The 21,125-nt window shown below is 37.8% G+C and overlaps 1 long non-coding RNA gene across 1 annotated transcript; it reads left to right on the top strand.

Annotated features, from left to right (window-relative positions):
* The first annotated feature begins 1,581 nt into the window (after nucleotides 1-1,581).
* On the top strand, nucleotides 1,582-14,508 carry LOC144994045 (uncharacterized). The gene is made up of 3 exons (XR_013657423.1): nucleotides 1,582-1,764; nucleotides 5,316-5,437; nucleotides 6,263-14,508. It is a non-coding gene; the product is annotated as an uncharacterized LOC144994045 (long non-coding RNA).
* Nucleotides 14,509-21,125: the final 6,617 nt, after the last annotated feature.

The following is a 21,125-nucleotide window of genomic DNA, read 5'->3' as shown; positions in this document are numbered from 1 at the left end:
AAAATACTAAACTTTGAACTCAGGTGTCAAGTGTTTCATGTAGTTAGACTATACAACTCAATGTTGAAAAAGAATGTTAAACTCTTACCCAGCAGATTGTGTAACCTTAAGAACAATTAGTGACAAATGCTTTAACTAAAAAAGTTAAACTAAAAAAAAAAAAAACTTTAAGTTTGACTCACAGGTTGTTCATGTCTGGCCAGGCCATCCAGAGGAAATCTTCTGAGACGTCAACTTCTCCTCCTTGCTGTCCTGTGATGCTGCATATCTGCTCGTTTTCGGTTTGATCTCACAAGAAATGGTTGAATTATTGCCAACAGGAACAGGGTCAGATTCATATTCAAAGCTATTTTCAGTAAGACGGAAGAGAAAACTACTGAAAAAAAGCCTCTTCGCAAGACCCTGTAAATCGTTCAGCGGCAAAAAAAAAAAATATTGCCATAGACTAATGACTTGAGGGTTTATTTCTGAACAAATACATTAAATCGCCACCAAAGTGTTTGTAATTTTATTATTTAGAAAATCGGCCACGTTTTCCATGGTCAAAACATAGCAGATTCATAAATAGTCTTTGTAAAATGTTCATATGTATTATGTTTGTACTTTGACAAATAGGTGTCATTCTCCGTGTTAAATAGTAGTAGTTCCCCTCCAGACTAGGTGGTGGCGGTAATGCGCCACTTTTGTTTCGTGTCAAGCGCTTTATGTAAACACCTGAGATAGAAAAGTAGAAAGCACGGGGTGTCCAAATTGTTATGAAATTCAGGGAACTGCATGATGCCGATCTTTGAAGGCTTTCCAGGAGTTACAGGAGAGAACAGGAATTCTGACAAAGTCTGAGTCTTCTGAGGATCACTTGATGATCAACTGTTTTGCAGGAGACTGACTCTATTCAGAATGAACTGACGTTAAGTTGAACCAGCCTGTATCTTGGAACACCTTTGTTGGCAACACCACCCAAAGTTATGGTTTTTAAGTTAAAAAATATTTTGGAACTCTACCCTTCACATCATACAAAGCACATCTCAACAGTACTGTAAAATTATTGCTTATTGGAAACAAACTCTCCAAGGGATTAAAAAGAGAGTTCTTTTGAAATTTCCCCCACCAGCAAAGCATCATGGGAAGTATGACGTCACGACCCCGGAATAGCACACGTTTCTTGTGAGAATTATCTAACAGAATCACCCACAAAACACACAGACATAACACAAAGAAGACAGCACACCACCACTTTGGGATTGGAATGTAATTTTATTAGATTTCAACCCTTGGGAGTCAAACTAAAAACGGAGCTGTCTGATTGGTCCATGGGAGAGCTCATGCAAATGAGAACAAACTCAATAGCTAGAATGTTCAACAACGGATTAATGATCAATACAATAATTACTATAAAATGTTCTACACATACATAAGGAACTAAACTAAGTAGAACTTCTATTATTTCATGAAAAAATAACATGTAATCAACCTACTTCATCAAATACGAACGAGAAAAGGGAAACCTTGAGTCAAGCAGCTGGTCAAGCCAATCACCCCAGGGGATTTTCATATCAATCTTCCCTCTACTCGACCCCTGCTGGACGACTGGAGAACCACACCCCACGGAGAATTTCACTCAAGGTTGCCGAACTAGAGCAAAAACAGCTCTTTTAAGGGCTTTCCTCATTTCTACTACACTTCGATCTTCGACGCTCCTGACCAGCAAGGAAGACCACCGGACCCCCAGTGAGAAGAAGGAGGAGGTCTTCAACTTTACTCGAGGTTAGTCACGACCATTATGAATTTTCCCGCGACTTTAAAAGGACCGTTACTGTAAATCAACGACCTTTTTCACACTAAAGGCCCGTACACACCGGGACGAATATTCGCCAGGCGTTATTCGCCAGCGTTTTTCGCCACGTTTTTTGTGTTCACACCCAGGCGATTTTCGCTGACGATGAGTGGAGTGAACATGCAATTTCATTCCCTGACATTAGATGGCGCTTAATGTAAAACAGAAATACTCCTGTACACAAGGTGGCGCTGCGCAACTTTACGCTTCTTAAACTCGCTTTTCCCTCAGAAGAAGAGAGCAAGTATTTACACGCTTGTCAGAATCAAACAAAGAAAACATGAATATTTCAAGCACCAGTAGCTCCAACTGGTGCTTGGTTCGGGGATGTTTTAGAATGTCCGTCATTATTGCTTCGCGGCTGTGTAGACGCTACTTGGCGTCTATCTTCTTCGCTGGTATGTGTGCTCAGCAAGGCAGTTTTGTGTTTGAGCGCCCCCAAGTTGTGTTTTACTGTAACTTCAGAAGCTCCAGACACGTGAGCAAAAGCGCCGTTCTCATTGGTCGAGTAGATTTCGACGCGACGCGTCGAAAAAAAAAACGAACCCGAGGCGTTTTTTTTTTTTGACGCTTTAACGCCTGGCGTTTTTTCGCGTCGGTGTGCACACTCTCGTTGGTGGCCTTTGTTTAGTCACGAGGCGTTAAACGTCGGCGAAAATCGCCGGCGAAATTCGTCCCGGTGTGAACAGGCCTTAAGACAACACTACTCACCCTCTGATAAACAATTTTTTTGAATAAAAACCGTACAAGTTTAAAATCGATAGGACGAACGTAAATGATTTGAACTTTTCCTTCGTTGAACCGGAAGTGGTCATGGCAATTTGATTCGAACGTAATTTTTAAAATACTTTTTAAAGCAAACCAACCGACGAATTTTCTTTTTAACGGACACAAATGTACAAAATGACACGTAGAATCGATACTGATCGACAAACAACAACTTTCTATCCGTTTCAGAGATCGGTTTTTGTAGTCATTCCGCCATCTTTATAGTTCTTGGAATTCGAACGTAGTTTTTACAGTTTTTAAACCACATTAAGTAGTGAAACTCCTTTCTAATTGATCAAATATATAGCAGTTCACATAATACTTTTTAAACACCGCGGTCGACATCTGTGGAAGTGCGGTCTCGCTAGCCGTCACTGACTTTTTGCATGCGCGTTGACATCATAGTTTACATCATAGTTTACATCATAGTTTACGGTGCACACCGCCAGCGAGCTGAAAAGACGGTATAAAGTGTTAATATCACCCATGTCAGTTACTCATCAAATAACATGTACTGTGCTCAGAAATCAATGAGAGATATTGCAGCTCTAGATTGTCTTTTGATGTACAGATTTATTCCTTTATTGCATGTCTGACCATTCTATAATCAACTACCAAGAATGTGTGTGTTTGAAATATATGCAATCAGACAGAATGTAAAAGTGAGTTTGAACACTAACAAGAGTGTTTTGTGTGTTGTTGAGCACGGCATGGAATGAAACAGAAATAAAGATTCTCCACGTAAAATGACACATCTGGTCCAGTCATGTCAATTCATTCTAAAGTGGCTTCTGTCCAAGATTACACAAAACTTTCAGTGGATTATTGTTGTTAATGATGTTCACTAATATAACAGCAAGCCTGAAGAAGATTTACTGTATAAAATTAGAGATATTGATATTATAGTCTCATTCAGGCTGTCTCCTTCAGTCAGCATATAACATGGAAACCACCCAAAATGCCAATTTATTAAAAGATTACACAAAAAAGTCACTGGATTATTGTTGGTAATAATGTTCATGATAATCTCAGCAATTTTGAAGAATATTGACAGGAGAAAATTACAGATATTAAAGTTTAATTCTCCTAGGCATCCTGCCTTCATAGTTAAAGAACATTTGATCCACCCAAAATGCCACTTTAACCGGTTTATAAACATTTTATACTATGAATAAGGAGGCCTGAATTGGTCTATTATGTCAATATCTTTACTTTTCTACAGTCATTCTTCTTCAAACTTGCTGTGATGATCATGGACACCATTACTAACAATAATCCAGTGAACGTTTAGCGTCACCTTTGAAAAAAGGGTATTTTGTAAGGTTTAAATATTACACTATGACTGTGAAGTGGTCTATAACTTGACTTTCTTATATTCTTCAGTCAAATTTGTTTAAACTTGCCGTGTAGTTAGTGAACAACACTTCCAACAATAATATGTTAAATGTTTGGCGTCACCTTTGTACCAAATTTTATTTTGGATGGTTATACGTAATACTATGAATGAAAAGGCATAACTAACAATAATCCATTGAAATGTTTGTGTAATCTTTTAATAAATTGGCATTTTGGGTGGTTTCCATGTTATGCTGACTGAATGAGACAGCCTCAGTGAGACTATAATGGCAATATCTCTAATTTTATACAGTAAATCTTCTTCAAACTTGCTGTTATATTAGTGAACATCATTAACAACAATAATCCACTGAAAGTTTTGTGTAATCTTGGACAGAAGCCACTTTAGAATGAATTGACATGACTGGATCAGATGTCATTTTACGTGGAGAATCTTTATTTCTGTTTCATTCCATGCCGTGCTCAACAACACACAAAACACTTGTTAGTGTTCAAACTCACCTTTAGAATCTGTCTGATTGCATAATTTCAAACAAACACATTCTTCTTGGTAGTTGATTATAGAATGGTCAGACATGCAATAAAGGAATAAATCTGTACATCAAAAGACAATCTAGAGCTGCAATATCTCTCATTGATTTCTGAGCACAGTACATGTTATTTGATGAGTAACTGACATGGGTGATATTAGCGCTTTATACCGTCTTTTCAGCTCGCTGGCGGTGTGCACCGTAAACTATGATGTAAACTATGATGTAAACCCGCATGCAAAAAGTCAGTGACGGCTAGCGAGACCGCACTTCCACAGATGTCGGCTCACCTGACCGCGGTTTATAAACGCCTGCCGACCCGTGGGTATTTCCACTGAAGATCAGTTCCAACGTATTTAGTACTTTTTAGGTTTTATGTTCAATTTTCAGTGTTTAATAATCTAATATAGGACACATGTTAAATTTGTGTATAAATTTCTTCAAATAATCTATAAGTGTGTGGCAGCCAGTATGAATATATTTGCAGGAACACAGATTTTAAAATGGCTGCTTGGCCTCCTGTTCGCTTTAGGATTGATGTTAAAGTTTTTATTAGTTTATAAATGTTTGTATGGTCTTGGGCCTTCATATTTATCTGATATTTTAAAGTATGATCCCCTCTGGACCCTGAGGTCCTCTGATACAGGCCTTTTGGTTATCCCAAAAGTTAAAACACACTGAAAGGCCTCATTCAGTTTTAATGGACCTCCTCTATGGATTAGCCTCCCAGAGAGCATTTACCATTTTATGTCTATTAAAGTTTATGTATTTGTTTTAAATAAATGTTAATTTTTTTTATTCCTTTTACATTTTATTTGTAACTCCAGAGTTTTGCTCTGAGGGATCTTCCACACCAGTGGCTGACCATTTCTGGACAACAGAGAGGAGCTGTTTGCTGGTTTTTCCAGAGAGCCTTTTGTTTTGTAAGCCAGTTAAGAGTTTGGTAAAGGTAAGTTAAATTTGCAGTGTTTAATAATCTATAGCAGTGCTCCCCAACCTAGTTAGCGCCACGGCCCGGTATGACGTAATTCAAGGTTTTCACGGATAAGGTTTCTTTTTTCAATAAACTTTATTGCACATTTTTTAAGTTAATGGATCGGTCTTTGAGATGTTGGTGGAGGATTACTGTAGCAACGCCACGCAGAAGGAGTAACAGATACGTGACAACACACATCCCGAGCTTTAATTTTGACACCCATGAATGGAACATTGCATGGGTCTCATCATCCTCCCCCCTTCTCATACTCATGGTGCAAAAAAGTACTGTCTGTTAAGTGTAGCTTTCTTTTCTGGAAGTGGAAGGCTCCTCCTGTCTCCTGGCCGGGCCTTTTCCCCTAGGCTCATTTTGCTAGCTTCTGGGTTTTATTTTAGCAGTAACTTATCACGTGGCCGAGAGGAGCACCTTGGTCTGCGTTACTGTTGACAGACGGGTGTGACAGTCACACAGAATCGGGCAACTTTTCTAAATAAAACTTCTTTCAGATTCAGATATAAAAAAAACGGAAGTAAGTTATTATTTCTGTGCGGCCCGGTACCAAATGACCCACAGACCGGTACCGGTCCGCGGCCCGGGGGTTGGGGAACACTGTATTTTAGGACACATTTATTATTATTTTTACTTTTATTTGTGTAGAACTATTTTCCAATAGTCTGAAAATATTGTTTGTTTTTGATTATTGGTCTGTGTGGCATAAATGTATTGCTTTAGGTATACATAATAGAAATGATGATCTTATTTTACTGGTGGTTTCATTTTTATATATTTTTTTTATAGATGCCACGAAAGAAGGGATTTAATATGCGTCGCACCAAAGTGTGTAAGGTTCAAGAAGAAGGTAAAACTTCTGGTTGTGTGTGTCAGGAGCAAATACAGAAGCCTTTGATTTCTGGAATGAAAGTAAGATTAACACATTCAAGTGATAGTACAACATCTCTTACATGTTGTGTTGTGGCTGCAATCAACCATGTTGTTGCTCCAGTGTGTACATGGAGGGACGCTGATGTTGACAATATTAGAAATGAAGGTGTGCAGTTGGTTTGTTCATTTAATGGAAGTGATGGATGTGTGAACAATTCCGAAAAGTTATTCAAGGTTTCTGAAAAGCTCAGTGTGTTTGGAAGAATTTGGGATGTTGCTATCAATGAGCCTGTGTATTCTGGTGATTCAAAGAGTGAAGATTTTTCACTGTATGAAATGATGCAGGAGCGACTGATGGAGGAAGATCTGTGTTTGTTGGATTTGCAGGGTTTCGTTTGTGCTGTCATTCATCACAAAGAGTATTTTGTTGTGGTCGATTGTGGTGCACGAGATTCATCTGGAATGTTTTCTAATATTGGAACATCTGTGGCTGTTTTCAACAGTTGCTTTAATGACTTGATGTTGCACATTTGGAACTTGAAAAAGTCTTTGAATGCAGAATGGTTTGGCATCAGTTCAATGTTTGTGAAAGAAGCTTCTTGGGATGGGTGTAATAATACATTTGGTTTGGGAGCAGAGGATGCACGTGTGAATCAGTCAGTTTTGGGCAAAAGACAGACTGGTTTTATAAAAGAACATGTTCAGGAGTTAAATGACAAAGTTGTGGTTGGCGAACAATGTAAAGTGTTAATGGAACGCAAAAATTCATTGAAAATTGGAAAAAAATGCATTAATTTAAAAAAAAAATCATCTTCAGTGATTTTAAATGAAAACAATTGTAACAGATTTGACACAGAACGTTGTGTAAGGGGATCTTTTCATCAAGGAGATCGGCAGCTTCAAAACAGAGGTGTGCAGTGCATGGCAATAGCCCTGGTGAGTATGGCTAAACACACGGATCGTAGTGTTTTTGAGTGGGAGGCAACAGACTTGGACCATGTTGTGTTTCTTGGTGATCAGCTTTACTCCTCGGTGTGTGAAAACAAAATCATCCCTGGAAATTTGAAGTTTTTGTCAGTACCTGATTTGCCCATGGATTCTGAAATTGATGGTAAATTATTTAAGTTTGAGTATGGTGAATACGTTTCTGGGATTGTTAATGTGAGTAATGGTAAATTTGTTGACAGTGGTGAAGTGATAACTCTTAAAAAGGGACTGGAGCACATGCTTGTCAAGTATAAAACATGTTTTTTGACCATAGGCAGTAGTACTTGTGCTGTTATTTCAGAAAACGGCCATTATGCTGTGGTGGATTCACATGCACGCAGTGGTACTGGAATGGCAGATGTAAATGGAAGAAGTATTATCATGTACCTTCCTAGTCTTAATGATTTATACAATTATATTTGTTGCTTGAGTATTTCACTTGCAGGGAAAGAAATGGCTTTTGAAATTGCATCCGTTGCTGTTACTGACAATGATCATAGTGAGAAAAATAAACAAAGTGTGCTTGAGAAGGATTGTAAAACTGGATTAAATACTGGGTCACAGTTTGGTTTCGGGTGCAGTTTAGATGTTCAAACTAGTCCCTTACTGTTGCATGAAAGTAACAGAAAGCGTAAGCTTTCTACTGTGCAACGTGAATCAAAGAAGACAAAATGGTATGATGCTAATGAAGCTAGTTTGGATGTTGAGTTTCTTGGTGATGTTTCATCAAAGAAACTTGAGTTTTACCCTGTTGATTTTGATGTTACACAAGCATTGTGTAAACAACTGAATGTGCATTGTGAAAACACTGCTTGTTCTAACCCTCTAGAGGTTGATATGTTGGGAATTCCATGTCAAACTGATCATATAGTAGCCGATGGCAATTGTTTTTTTAGGGCTGTGTCCAAAGTTATTAGTGGTACAGAGAAAAATCACATAAAGTTAAGACGTGCAGTTGTCACACATTTACAAAAGAATGTTGGAAATTATAGTTCTCTTTTGAGATCTGAAAATATGTCTGTGGATGAATATCTCAATGTTTCTAGAATGAGATTTTCTGGTAGTTGGGCTACAGAGGTTGAAATTCAAGCTACAGCTGACTACTTGGGTGTGAGTGTGTATACATTTCACAATGAACGTTGGTTGAAATATGCCTGTCAACGTAAGGCCATATCTAAACAAGGCATATATTTGCAAAATATAAATGAGTGTCATTATGAAGTTGTAACTTGCGTTGAAATTTTTCAGCAGCAGCGTTGTTTTGGGTTGTGTAAATCTATGGAAAAAAATAATTTGGGTCATAATATGAGGCAACGCAAAAGAGACTCAGAAATGCTGTCAGAAGGAGATTGCAAGAGTGTTAAACATGGCAGGTCTGAAGTTGGTGATTGTAATGAAGTTTTGTTTAGTGCATTGGTTAACAATGATCACCAAAACAGTGAAATCTATCAAAGTAACAATTTAGTTGAAAATGCTTTCAGTTTTTATCCATTGTCGTTTGAGAGTGCAGTTTTGTTGTCAAAACATATTGATTTAGATTTTGTGAAGCAGTATGAAGACATTCCAACTAATAATGTAACGCTTGGTTCTATTTGTAAGACAGAGGTCACATTAAATGATGGCAATAGTTTTTTTCGTGCTATTTCTCGAGTCATTAGTGGATCTGAAAATTGTCATAGAAGAGTTCGACTGGCTGTTGTTAAGTTTATGCTAAAGAACAGTGACATTCATATGAAGTTGCTGGAGAAAGGCTATGGAACAGTGTCTGAGTACATTCAGAAGTCACGTATGAAATATGTTGGCAGTTTTGTATCTGAGATTGACATTCAAGCTACTTCAAATGTTTTGGGAGTAGAAATTTTTGTACACAATGGTAGCATATGGAGAAAGTATAAGCCTGTAAATAGAATATTTGGAAATCAAGGAATTTATTTGCGAGAATGTGATAAGAAATATTATGAGGTTGTTGTCTGTGTTCATTGTAGTGGTGAAGCTGGATGTGCCAATTGGTGTAAAAGCAATAGTATTTGTTCTGACACACCACTGCTAAGATGCCGTTCTTTTCAACCACATAATGTTAGTTGTGATTCAGTTGGTGAATCTTCTTTTTCTAAGTATCTAAAAAAAAAGAGATCCTTTTACCACAAAATGCATTATCAAATAATTGAACAGCATAAACAAAAGAAAAAAGATATGAGTAAAAGGAAATATGAATCTGATTCTTTGCATAGATCCAGAGCATTGGAATTGAGTAAAAATAAGTATAAGAAAAATGCTATCTATAGAACGTGTGTTAAAGAACGTAGTGCTGCAAAATACAGAACTGATCCTTTACACAGAGATAAAAAAAAAAATGGAAGTAAAAACAAGTATAAATTGGATTTGTTACACAAATGTAATGTTAAGGAAATGAGTAAAAGAAAATATCAGAGTAATGTTACTCACAGAGAAAATGTTAAAGCCCTGAGTTCCAGAAAATATCACAGTAATGTTACTCATAGAGAAAATGTTAAAGCACTGAGTTCTAGAAAATATCACAGTAATGTTACTCATAGAGAAAATGTTAAAGCACTGAGTTCTAGAAAATATCACAGTAATGTTACTCATAGAGAAAATGTTAAAGCACTGAGTTCTAGAAAATATCACAGTAATGTTACTCATAGAGAAAATGTTAAAGCACTGAGTTCTAGAAAATATCACAGTAATGTTACTCATAGAGAAAATGTTAAAGCACTGAGTTCTAGAAAATATCACAGTAATGTTACTCATAGAGAAAATGTTAAAGCACTGAGTTCTAGAAAATATCACAGTAATGTTACTCATAGAGAAAATGTTAAAGCACTGAGTTCTAGAAAATATCATCAAGATCCTCACTTTAGGAAAAGTGTGTTGGATGGGAATAAATTGAAGCGACAATTGAATAAAGAACGGTTAGAAGAGTTTGATGTTGTGATGAAACAATTTTTGGATAAAGTTAAGGATGGACCCGGGTTTGTTTGTTGTGTATGTCATAGGTTGTTATTTGAACATCAAGTATTACATTGTAGAAAAGAGTCCTACAGTAATGCAGGACTTGAACTTATTGCTGATCAATGTATCACTTCTGATTATTTGCATACCTGTAATGCTAACTGCTCAAAAAATTGTGAATGGATGAAAACACCAAGAAGCAAGTTGTGGATTTGTTACACGTGTCATGCTAAAATAAAAAAAGGTCAAGTACCAGCTGAAAGTGTTAAAAATAACTTAGAACTTGAACCTATACCAGCAGAATTGGCATGTTTAAATCAATTAGAACAACATCTAATAGCGTTACATATTCCATTTATGAAACTGTTAGCATTGCCCAAAGGTGGGCAGAATGGTGTGCATGGACCTATTACTTGTGTTCCTGCAAATACTGAACAAACCAGTTTTTTGTTACCACGCATGTCTATTGAGGGTTCTCTTGTGCCTGTGAAATTAAAACGGAAGCTTACTTATAAAGGACATTATGAATATCAGTATGTTGATACGGAACGTGTTAAGCAGGCTTTACAGTTTTTACAAAGCCATAATTCTTATTATAACAACGTGAAATTTAATAATGATTGGATTAATGGTTTTTGTAAAGAAAAATCTGATGTTGTAGAAAAAAATGTTGAATGCACTGCAGATGTTGACGTTTCAAATGTTTTAGGAGATGAACTTCTGCATGATAGACAGCAGCATTGCATGTTCCAGGACACTTGTCTAATGCCAGTAGACATTGGTCAAGAGGCTTTGGATCAATATTTTGATCACATTTTGAATGTAGCTCCCGCTGAAGGCAATAGTCCGGTGAAGTTGTTGTCCGATATTACAAATGAGGCTAAGTGTTTTCCTGTGTTGTTTCCCAAGGGTGGACCAACATATCATGATGGAAGACAACATCCTTTAACTCTATCACGATATTTTAACAACAGGATTCTTAATGCTGATTGTCGTTTTGCACAAAATGTGGAATATATTTTTTTTGCCCAATATATGACAGAATTAGAAAAGGTCGTTTCAAATGTTTCGATTGCAGTAAGAAAAGGTAAGTATAATTTTAAAAATAAACGAGTAGTTACTGGAGAGTTGTTGAATAGTGATGATTCCATTAAAAGGATGTTGGAATTTGATGATGGGTACCGATTTTTAAAACCAATTAGAGGTACGCCAGCTTTTTGGCAGGCGGCCCAGAAAGACCTCATGGCTTGTGTGAGGCAGCTTGGAATCCCCACATGGTTCTGTTCATTTTCTTCAGCTGATATGCGGTGGAAGAATTTACTTTCCTGCATTCTGAAGCACGAAGGTAGAACTGAAACTGTGGAGCAGTTGGAATGGGCAGACAGATGTGAGCTTTTGCGTCGGAATCCTGTCACTGCTGCTCGGATGTTTGATTTTCGTTGGCATTGTTTTCTGAAAGAGGTTCTTATGTCGCCTGCATGTCCTATAGGAAAAATTAAGGATTATTTTTATAGGGTGGAGTTTCAGCAACGAGGCTCACCACATCTTCATTGCCTGTTTTGGATAGAGGATGCACCTGTAATTGACAGAAATACAGATGCTGAAGTGATTGCATTTATTGATCGTTATGTGACTTGTGAGTTACCATCAAATATTGACTTACTGGAAATTGTAACATCTGTGCAAAAACACTCTGAAACACATGCGAAAACATGTAAAAAAAAAGGAACTGTGTGTCGTTTTAATTTTCCTAGACCACCTTCTGCGCGTACATTCATATCACGTAGCACAAGTGCTGAAGAGACACAGTCTTGTCAATGTGTGTTATCACAGAAAGAGTCTTGCAACTGTAAAGAAAATGCACAGACACAGCAATTGAAGAAAAAAGAGGCTTCTGCATTGATTGCACACATTAAAGCTGCTCTCTCAACTGATGGGCCAACTTGTGACAATGTTGAGGATTTGTTTGAATCTGTTGGGTTACACCAAAGCACATTTGAAACTGCATATAACTGTTGTGCTCGGAAAACCCATGTTGTGCTGAAACGTCAACTTAAAGAAGTTTGGATTAATCAATATAGCAAGCCACTGTTAAAATGCTGGAATGCTAATATGGATATACAGTTTGTTGTCGACGCATACGCATGTGTTGTGTACATCATTTCTTACATCTCTAAATCAGAGAAGGAAATGGGTTTATTATTGCAGTGTGCACAAAAGGAAGCAAGCAGGGATGGAAATGCTTCTGCCAAAGAGAGTCTAAAAACATTAGGCAGTACATATTTGCACAACAGAGATGTATCTGCTCAAGAAAGTGTTTATAGACTGACAAATGCACATTTGAAAGAGTGCTCTCGGAAAGTTGTGTTTCTTCCTGTTGGTGAAAATACTGTTAAAATGAGTTTACCGTTAAAAGTACTAAAAGAAAAAGCATCAAAGCATTCTGTTAGTACAGATGATATGTGGATGACAAGCATTGTGGATAGATATAAGAACAGACCTAAGAGTGATGATTTTCCTTCAATGTGTTTAGCAGTATTTGCTTCCGAATTTCGTGTGTTGTCAAAAAATGAAAGTGCTGCTAAGCGAATAAAGTTGAACAACAACACTGGATATGTTGTGAAAAGAACCCGCACACAACCTGCTGTTGTACGTTACGTTAAGTTCTCTGAAACAAAACAGCCTGAACTGTTTTATCAAAGCAATCTGCAGTTGTTTTTGCCATACTACAGCGATAGCCAGCTGAAACCTCAAGGTTTTGAAACGTATCAAGACTTTTTTCATAAGGGCACGATAAGACTTGGTAATTCAGGTCTGCAGTTGGTAAAGTCCGTGGTAACATTAAACAGAAGTAAATTTGAAATTGATGGTGATAAATTGGTTAATGCTCAGCAAGGGATAGATAATGCTGGTGTAGTTGAAGATGGCTGGTGTGAATTATGCCCTGAGCAAGAATTGGAAAGACTTGAGTGTCAAGAGTTGTTGCAGAACCAAAAAAGTGTAGATGATGAACAGGAATTTGATATTCCTGATTTAAGAGTTTCAGCTCAACATAGCCATTTCTTTCAACTGAATAAAACAAAAATGCCTCGTAGTGATGGCTTGGCTTTAATTCGCTCTTTAAATGAAATTCAGATGGATATTTTTTACCAAGTGAGAAAATGGTGTGTGGAAAAGGTTTTGGGAAAAAAGCCAGAACCATTCCACCTGTTCATAACAGGAGGTGCAGGGACTGGTAAAACTCACCTAATTAAAGCAATACAATATGAATCAAATAGACTATTGTCTCCTCTTTGTCGTCATGTAGATGACATCTGTGTTTTGTTGACAGCTCCCACAGGAATTGCTGCGTTTAATGTACAAGCAAGTACTATACACAACACTTTCTGTATTGGTAAAGATGTCCGCTTACCTTACACACCACTGGGTGAGGAAAAATTAAATTCTTTACGTGCCATTTACAGCAGTTTACAGATTTTGATAATTGATGAAATATCCATGGTAGATCATAATTTATTAGCATATATTCATGGGCGTCTGAGGCAAATAAAGCAAACTGGTAACTCTGCATTGTTTGGAAATGTTTGTATTATTGCAGTTGGGGATTTCTTTCAATTACCTCCAGTGAGAGGAAAACCATTGTATGTAGAAAATGTGGGTATGGATCTTTGGTGTGGTGTGTTTAAAATTGTTTGCCTGGAAACCATTGTACGCCAAAAAGATCAGGAATTTGCCAAATTACTCGGCAGAGTTAGGACACGATGCAAAGGTACTGAAATGTTAAAAAGTGATATCCAACAATTGAAGTCACGTGAAACGGGAGAAGGCAGCGCTGCTTTACATATTTTCCCAACTAATGGTCAAGTAAATCAACATAATTTAACCCATCTACATTCATCCTGTCCAGATTATGTAACTATTAAAGCTCAAGATTATGTAAATTGTAAGGAAACAGGTAGACAAGTGTTACTAAGTGGTAATCATTCAAACGCTAACAATACTTGTTTAGCAGGAAGACTTCTTTTGGGGAAAAATGCACGTGTCATGCTTTGTAAAAATGTTGATGTGGCAGATGGTCTTGTCAATGGTGCATGTGGAATTGTGACTGATATTGTCTATAGAAACTCTGACTTTCCACAAATTGTTTTTGTGAATTTTGATAATAAAGACATTGGAAGACAACGGAAGAAACAGTATGAAAATCATCCAGGGCTTGTCTCAGGTTCTGTAGCCATTGTTCCAGAAGAGGAACGACTCACAGGAAGAGGTGGTCTGAGACGTCAGTTTCCTCTAAAACTTGCTTGGGCTTGTACTGTTCATAAAGTTCAGGGTCTTACCATTGATAATGTTGTTGTGTCTTTGAAAAAAACCTTTGCTCCTGGGCAGGCTTATGTTGCATTAAGCCGCGTAACAAGTTTGTCTGGTTTAATTATTCAAGATTTTAAGGAACAGGCCATTTATTGTAACAAAACAGTTTCTGAATATGTGGCAAACATGCCTCAATATCTAATAAATAAAGAAAATCTCACTTCTAGTTCATGTGACTTTAGCATTTTCCTTATGAATGTGCAAAATTTAGAGTGGCATGTAAAGGACTTAGCTTTGTGCACAAAACAGTTACATGCTAACTGCATAGCTGTAACTGAAACATGGCTTCCAAATGCCCCTTTTACTGATGCATTGAACATCAGTGGCTACAATTTTTATAGTATGCCACGCTCACTGTCTTATAGTGGAGTAGATCCTAGACTGAATGTCATTAAAGGCTTAAAACATGGTGGTGTTGGAATGTACACCGTTGAAAATATCCTGTTTGAACATGTAGAGGTACAAAGTGTAGATATTGAATGTTTAGTGCACAGATTTATTAAATCGAACATAGTCGTGGCAGTTCTGTATCGTCCACCATCATATGCCATTTCATTATTTAGAGAAAACCTTAAGAAATTAGTCGATCTGTTGGAGCCCCTGGGTGATACCATTGCTATAATGGGTGATTTCAATGACAATCTAGTAAACTCAAAGACAATAACTGATTTCATGGCACATAAAGGTTTTATTCAACAGGTTTCTGAAAACACAACGTTAAAAAATACGATAATCGATCATGTGTACTTAAAAACAACAAAATATAAAGTCGAATGTACAGTTGTACAAACATACTTTAGTGATCATGATGGGATTCTTTGTCGTTTTAAACATGTAAGTGACTGTTGATGATTGTGGCGAAGGAGAAAGGGACATCTTTATCTCTTTTAAGTCACAAACGTCTGACTTAATATAAAACGTCAAATGTTGAACTAAATACATGCTTGTGTCAGTTATTGTGGCGAAGGAGGCGGGGAGAAATGACGCATCTGCGACATTTTTATCTCTGTTAAGTCACAAACATCTGACTTAATGTAAAACGTCAAATGTTGAACTAAATACATGCTGGTGTCAGTTATTGTGGCGAAGGAGGCGGGGAGAAATGACGCATCTGCGACATTTTTATCTCTGTTAAGTCACAAACATCTGACTTAATGTAAAACGTCAAATGTTGAACTAAATACATGCTGGTGTCAGTTATTGTGGCGAAGGAGGCGGGGAGAAATGACGCATCTGCGACATTTTTATCTCTGTTAAGTCACAAACATCTGACTTAATGTAAAACGTCAAATGTTGAACTAAATACATGCTGGTGTCAGTTATTGTGGCGAAGGAGGCGGGGAGAAATGACGCATCTGCGACATTTTTATCTCTGTTAAGTCACAAACATCTGACTTAATGTAAAACGTCAAATGTTGAACTAAATACATGCTGGTGTCAGTTATTGTGGCGAAGGAGGCGGGGAGAAATGACGCATCTGCGACATTTTTATCTCTGTTAAGTCACAAACATCTGACTTAATGTAAAACGTCAAATGTTGAACTAAATACATGCTGGTGTCAGTTATTGTGGCGAAGGAGGCGGGGAGAAATGACGCATCTGTGACATTTTTATCTCTGTTAAGTCACAATCCTCTGACTTAATGTCAAATGTTGAACTAAATACATGCTGGTGTCAGTTGTTGTGGCGAAGGAGGCGGGGAGAAATGACGCATCTGCGACATTTTTATCTCTGTTAAGTCACAATCCTCTGACTTTATGGAAATGTGGTTTCTTTTCCTGCATCATGAATACATATTAGGCATTACAAATTTACATTTTTTTTCTGTAATTAGCAATTGAGTAAAGAATCAAAATGCTTTTTTTTGCATATTTCTAAATTTCAAACCATCTGATGTACAAACATATTCGAAGTACTTAAAAAGTACTTTAGAAAGTAATTGAAATTTATGTATCTATTGCATTCCTATGGCCTAGTTATATATGATGCAGGTTTTGCTTTCCTTGCCATGTGACCTCAAAAAAAGCAAGACATTGGTAATGGTACTCTCAGTTACTGGGATGGGGTTCGATTCCCTACAATGTCCATGTTCTGAGGTCACATAAACACTTTTTTAATGTTAGTGCATATATGTGTCTTCATGAAATAACTCTCGTCTATTTTTAATCATAGAGAAATTTCTATAAATCTCGTCATAGGAACATCCCCACAGTAACCACCCTGACTGGAACATCAACGTGGTCCACTTCACAGCCGTGAGGCTGCAAAGTTAAACTCCAGCTGCCCCAGCAAGTGTGACAACTGCAGCAACAACCACCGACCAAGCCCTGACAGAAAAGATCCCCACAAGGAACACTGCAGGCTGTTCCATGAAAAATATAGTTTTGCCATTGCCTTGCAGATCACAGTTCAAGTGATTTAGTTTTCCAGTAATATCAGTCAAACTGCGAGTTCAGATTTACCATATTCATATTAACCATATTCAGCAGACTGCTCCTCCAATAGCACCTTGAAAATCCTGTGCCGTTTTGCTTTGCAGCAGAAGTTGATTTCACAATAGGAGTCATCATGTGTCTAGAGCCAAACACTTCTGCACATAGGGCCTACTGGTGAATGACGCAGCAGTAATGAAGACATTTTGGGAAGTCTGGGTCAGCTTTACAGTGAGTGATGAAACCCGTTTTTCTATTGATCATAGCAGGAGCCCTGTCTGCAGTCACTGCTACCAGCTTTTCTAAAGGTACCTTTTTCTGCACAAAAATTCCTTCATGTTATACATTTCAACTCCTCTTGTAGTTGTCTGTTAGGGCAGTTGTGTCAAGAGTTCTTCTCTTGTGGACTCCAAAAGTTTGTACTGCTGCTGTCCACAGACTCATCACATTGGACATCAAACCACCTGCACTTTGTAAGATCCCAGTCCAGCTAATTAACCAAGTTATCAGACATAGCTGACACTTGTCTAAATATTGTAGTAGAAATTAGAAGAGTTCAATTGTTCTCATCCTTAGGGACAGTGATGGCAATTATCATCATTGATTGTTTCTCAAACTGAAAACAACAAGCAACAGAATACAGTTCCCCCCCCCCCACAGGCTGCTGTCATGTTAACATTAGCTTGGAGCTCCAGAAAAGAACAAGAAAGAACAAAGAGAATGGCTCGAACAAGGCGTTGCTCACGGGGCGGTCGCTCGTGCCAGGCGGTCGCACGTGCTCGGGCCCGCTAAATGCTACTTGTAGCTTTAATTATTATTATTATTATTATTCTACCGGAAGAGTCGCCTTTTTGAGGCCTTTAACATACCCCAAAACTCACCAAATTTGGCACACACATCAGGAGTCGCGAAAAATTTCGTATTTTATAGGAGATTGGCATGGGCGCAGAAAAACGGCTCGATAGCGCCACCTACAGTGACTTTTGTCCCGACGCCCCGCATACGCTTTAACGTACAAGCTTGATTTTTACAGGGCATGTTCTTCAGATGGAGACCTACAAAAAAGTCTGAAAGGACCCACCTGTCACTCGCACAGGAAGTCTGATATATTGAGGTCAATATGTCATTTTTGCTCCATTTTGGACATTTGCAGGCCTCGCTCTAGAACGAACTCCTCCTAGAGATTTGTGAATAATGACTCCAAACTTTGGTTTTGTAAACTAAACACATGTCCGATGTTAAATTGCGAAGCTTTTAAGTTTTTACGGATGTTTGTGACCGTGGCGGCGCGTCGAAAATGGAGGTCATTTTGAAAACACGCCATGAAAAGAAAAATGGCCATTACTCAGCCATGCAAAATCCAATCTGATCCAAAATTGATATGCATGATTGTAGTCTGACTCTGAACACATCAGAAGTGGAAAACTCCAGAACAGGTGTAGCGCCACCTGCTGGTAAAAGGAAATGACATGTTTTACTTGGAGCATCACTGCTCCAAGTAGGATGAGCCGACACACCTCAAAATGATGTCCACCTGTTGAAAAGCCATTGAAGTTTACTCTGACAAAAAGCCATAACTTTCAATGCGGGGGTGTGGTCGTGACAGAGCGGCGAAGTTGGGCGTCTCGCCATGCACACAAAAGTTGCTCTCACGTGCACATTCCTTGTCCAATCTCACTGAAATTCAATAGAGGTGATGAGGCTTCCATTCTGAACCAATGGATATGACAATCTTGGACGAGCTCCATAGCGCCACCTAGATATTGACAAATACATTTTATGTCACATTCTGACCTATCTTTTCTCTGTGCTTTGTCCGACATTCATAAAATTACAACAGGAGATACTCATAAGGGTCTTCTCTCATCGTCTAAAGTTTCATGGGTGTACACCTGACGGTGCCTGCGCAAGCCACCACCAAACAGGAAGTGGTTGATTGCGTTGCAGTCAGATAATTAAAAATTCATAAAAAATCAGCCGTTTGTATCACGAGGCTGAGATTTCAGAATGAGAGGCCTCTTACATATCTCCAACTTAGAAACACAGCACTTGCATGGGTGAACAAAAAACGGTTCAATAGCGCCACCTACCATGTTTGTTTTTGAGAGCCCCGCCATGTTCTTTAACATACAAGCTTGATTTTTACAGGACATGTTCATCAGATAGAAACCTACAAAAAAGTCTCTTGGGACCAAGCTGTCAGTCGCACAGGAAGTCTGCTATATTGGTGTCAATATGTCATTTTTGCTGTATTTTGGTCATTTGCAGGCCTCGTTCTAGAACGAACTCCTCCTAGAGATTTTTGAACAATGACTCCAAACTTTGGTTTTGTAAACTAAACACATGTCCGATCTTAAATTGCGAAGCTTTTAAGTTTTTACGGTTGTTTGTGACCGTGGCGGCGCGTCAAAATTTGAGGTCGTTTCGAAATCACGCCATGAAAAGAAAAATGGCCATTACTCAGCCATAAATAATCTAATCTGATCCAAATTTGTTGTGCATGATTGTAGTCTGACTTTGAACACATCTGCAGTGGAAAAATCCGAAACAGGTGTAGCGCCACCTGTTGGCAACAGGAAATGACATGTTTTACTTGGAGCATCACTGCTCCAAGTAGGATGAGCAAACACACCTCAAAATGACGTCCACCTGTTGAAAAACCATTGAAGTTTACTCTGATGAAAAACAAATCTTTCAACGCGGGGGTGTGGTCGTGACAGAGCGGCGAAGTTGGGTATCTCGCCATGCACAAATGTTGCTCTCACGTTCACATTCCTTGTCTGATCTCACTGAAATTAAATAGATTTGATGAAACTTCCATTCTGAACCCATGGATATGACAATTTTGGACGAGCTATATATGTTCATAAATGATCATGAAGCATGATCATATAATCAAGCTTCATAGGAAATCAGCCGTTTGTCTCAGGAAGCTGAGATTTCAGAATTAGATGCGTCCTACAAAGCTCCATGTTTGAAAAGCAGCACTATACGTACGAGAAACATTTAACCACCTTAATCACCCTATTGTGCTGAAAGCAAATTTTTGGACATTTTGACTCAAGCAAATATTTTTATCATAACTTCTGTTTAGTTTATCAGCACCAAAATAAAAAATATTTACATTTATAAAATGAACTGGTCAACTCTAGGATTTTATTTATTCAATCTTACATCCTCAAGCTTTTCATCAGTCTCCCCTGCTGCAGGAGTGGAGTTAGCCCCCCCCCCCCCCCCCCCCCCCCGGCTGTGTGCTCACATGTAAATTAGCCAGGAGTGGCAGACAGAAAGTAGAACAGTTAGAAAGCCTAGTTCAACACTAAATTACAGCAATTTCCTTTGTTTTGTTTGTCTTTTATACATCCTTAGCACTAATCATTGCTTTTTTATTCATCCAAAATACAATTAACTTTATATTTTATCTTTTTTTTTTTTACAAACAAAATATATGAATGTGCTCCAAAACAAAACCCAGTCTCAGTACACTCCTACAGATGTAACATCAGACAGTAAATGTCTCTTTTATGCTTTTTTAATCAATGCTGCAACTTCTTTTCATTTCCTTTCAATACATCCAAAGAAATTAAACTACAACGACAACAAACACAACATATAGCAAATGTCTCTAAGAAGATTATGTATATACATTATGTACCACCTTTAAACACCAAATAAATAACAAATCTTTCTAATACAATCACAAAAAATGGAACACAAAATGTAAAACCCAAATTAGAAATTGCAATTTTAAAAAGATACATTTTTCAGCAGCTTTTCAAAATCAATCACATATTTTACTCTTCTGTGGATGAAACAAAGAAGTCCAGAGCAATGTAGCCACTTCTCCAAAGTCTCTGTCACCTTCAGTTTTAAACAAAGTCTGTGAAAATCCACCATACATTGGTCACATGTATTCAGAGACCTGCTAAAAGTCCACAATTGTAAAAGCTCTTATATAGACAACTGTTTGTTTGCTTGGAGCTCTAAATATAAAAAAATGCTTTTCTATCACCTAGACACAG

Source organism: Oryzias latipes, chromosome 7, assembly GCF_053564925.1.
Source record: "Oryzias latipes strain Hd-rR chromosome 7, Olatipes_Hd-rR_3.1".
Taxonomy (NCBI): Eukaryota; Metazoa; Chordata; class Actinopteri; order Beloniformes; family Adrianichthyidae; genus Oryzias; species Oryzias latipes.
Note: the sequence above shows the minus strand (reverse complement) of the source record. Positions and strands in the feature narration are given on the sequence as shown.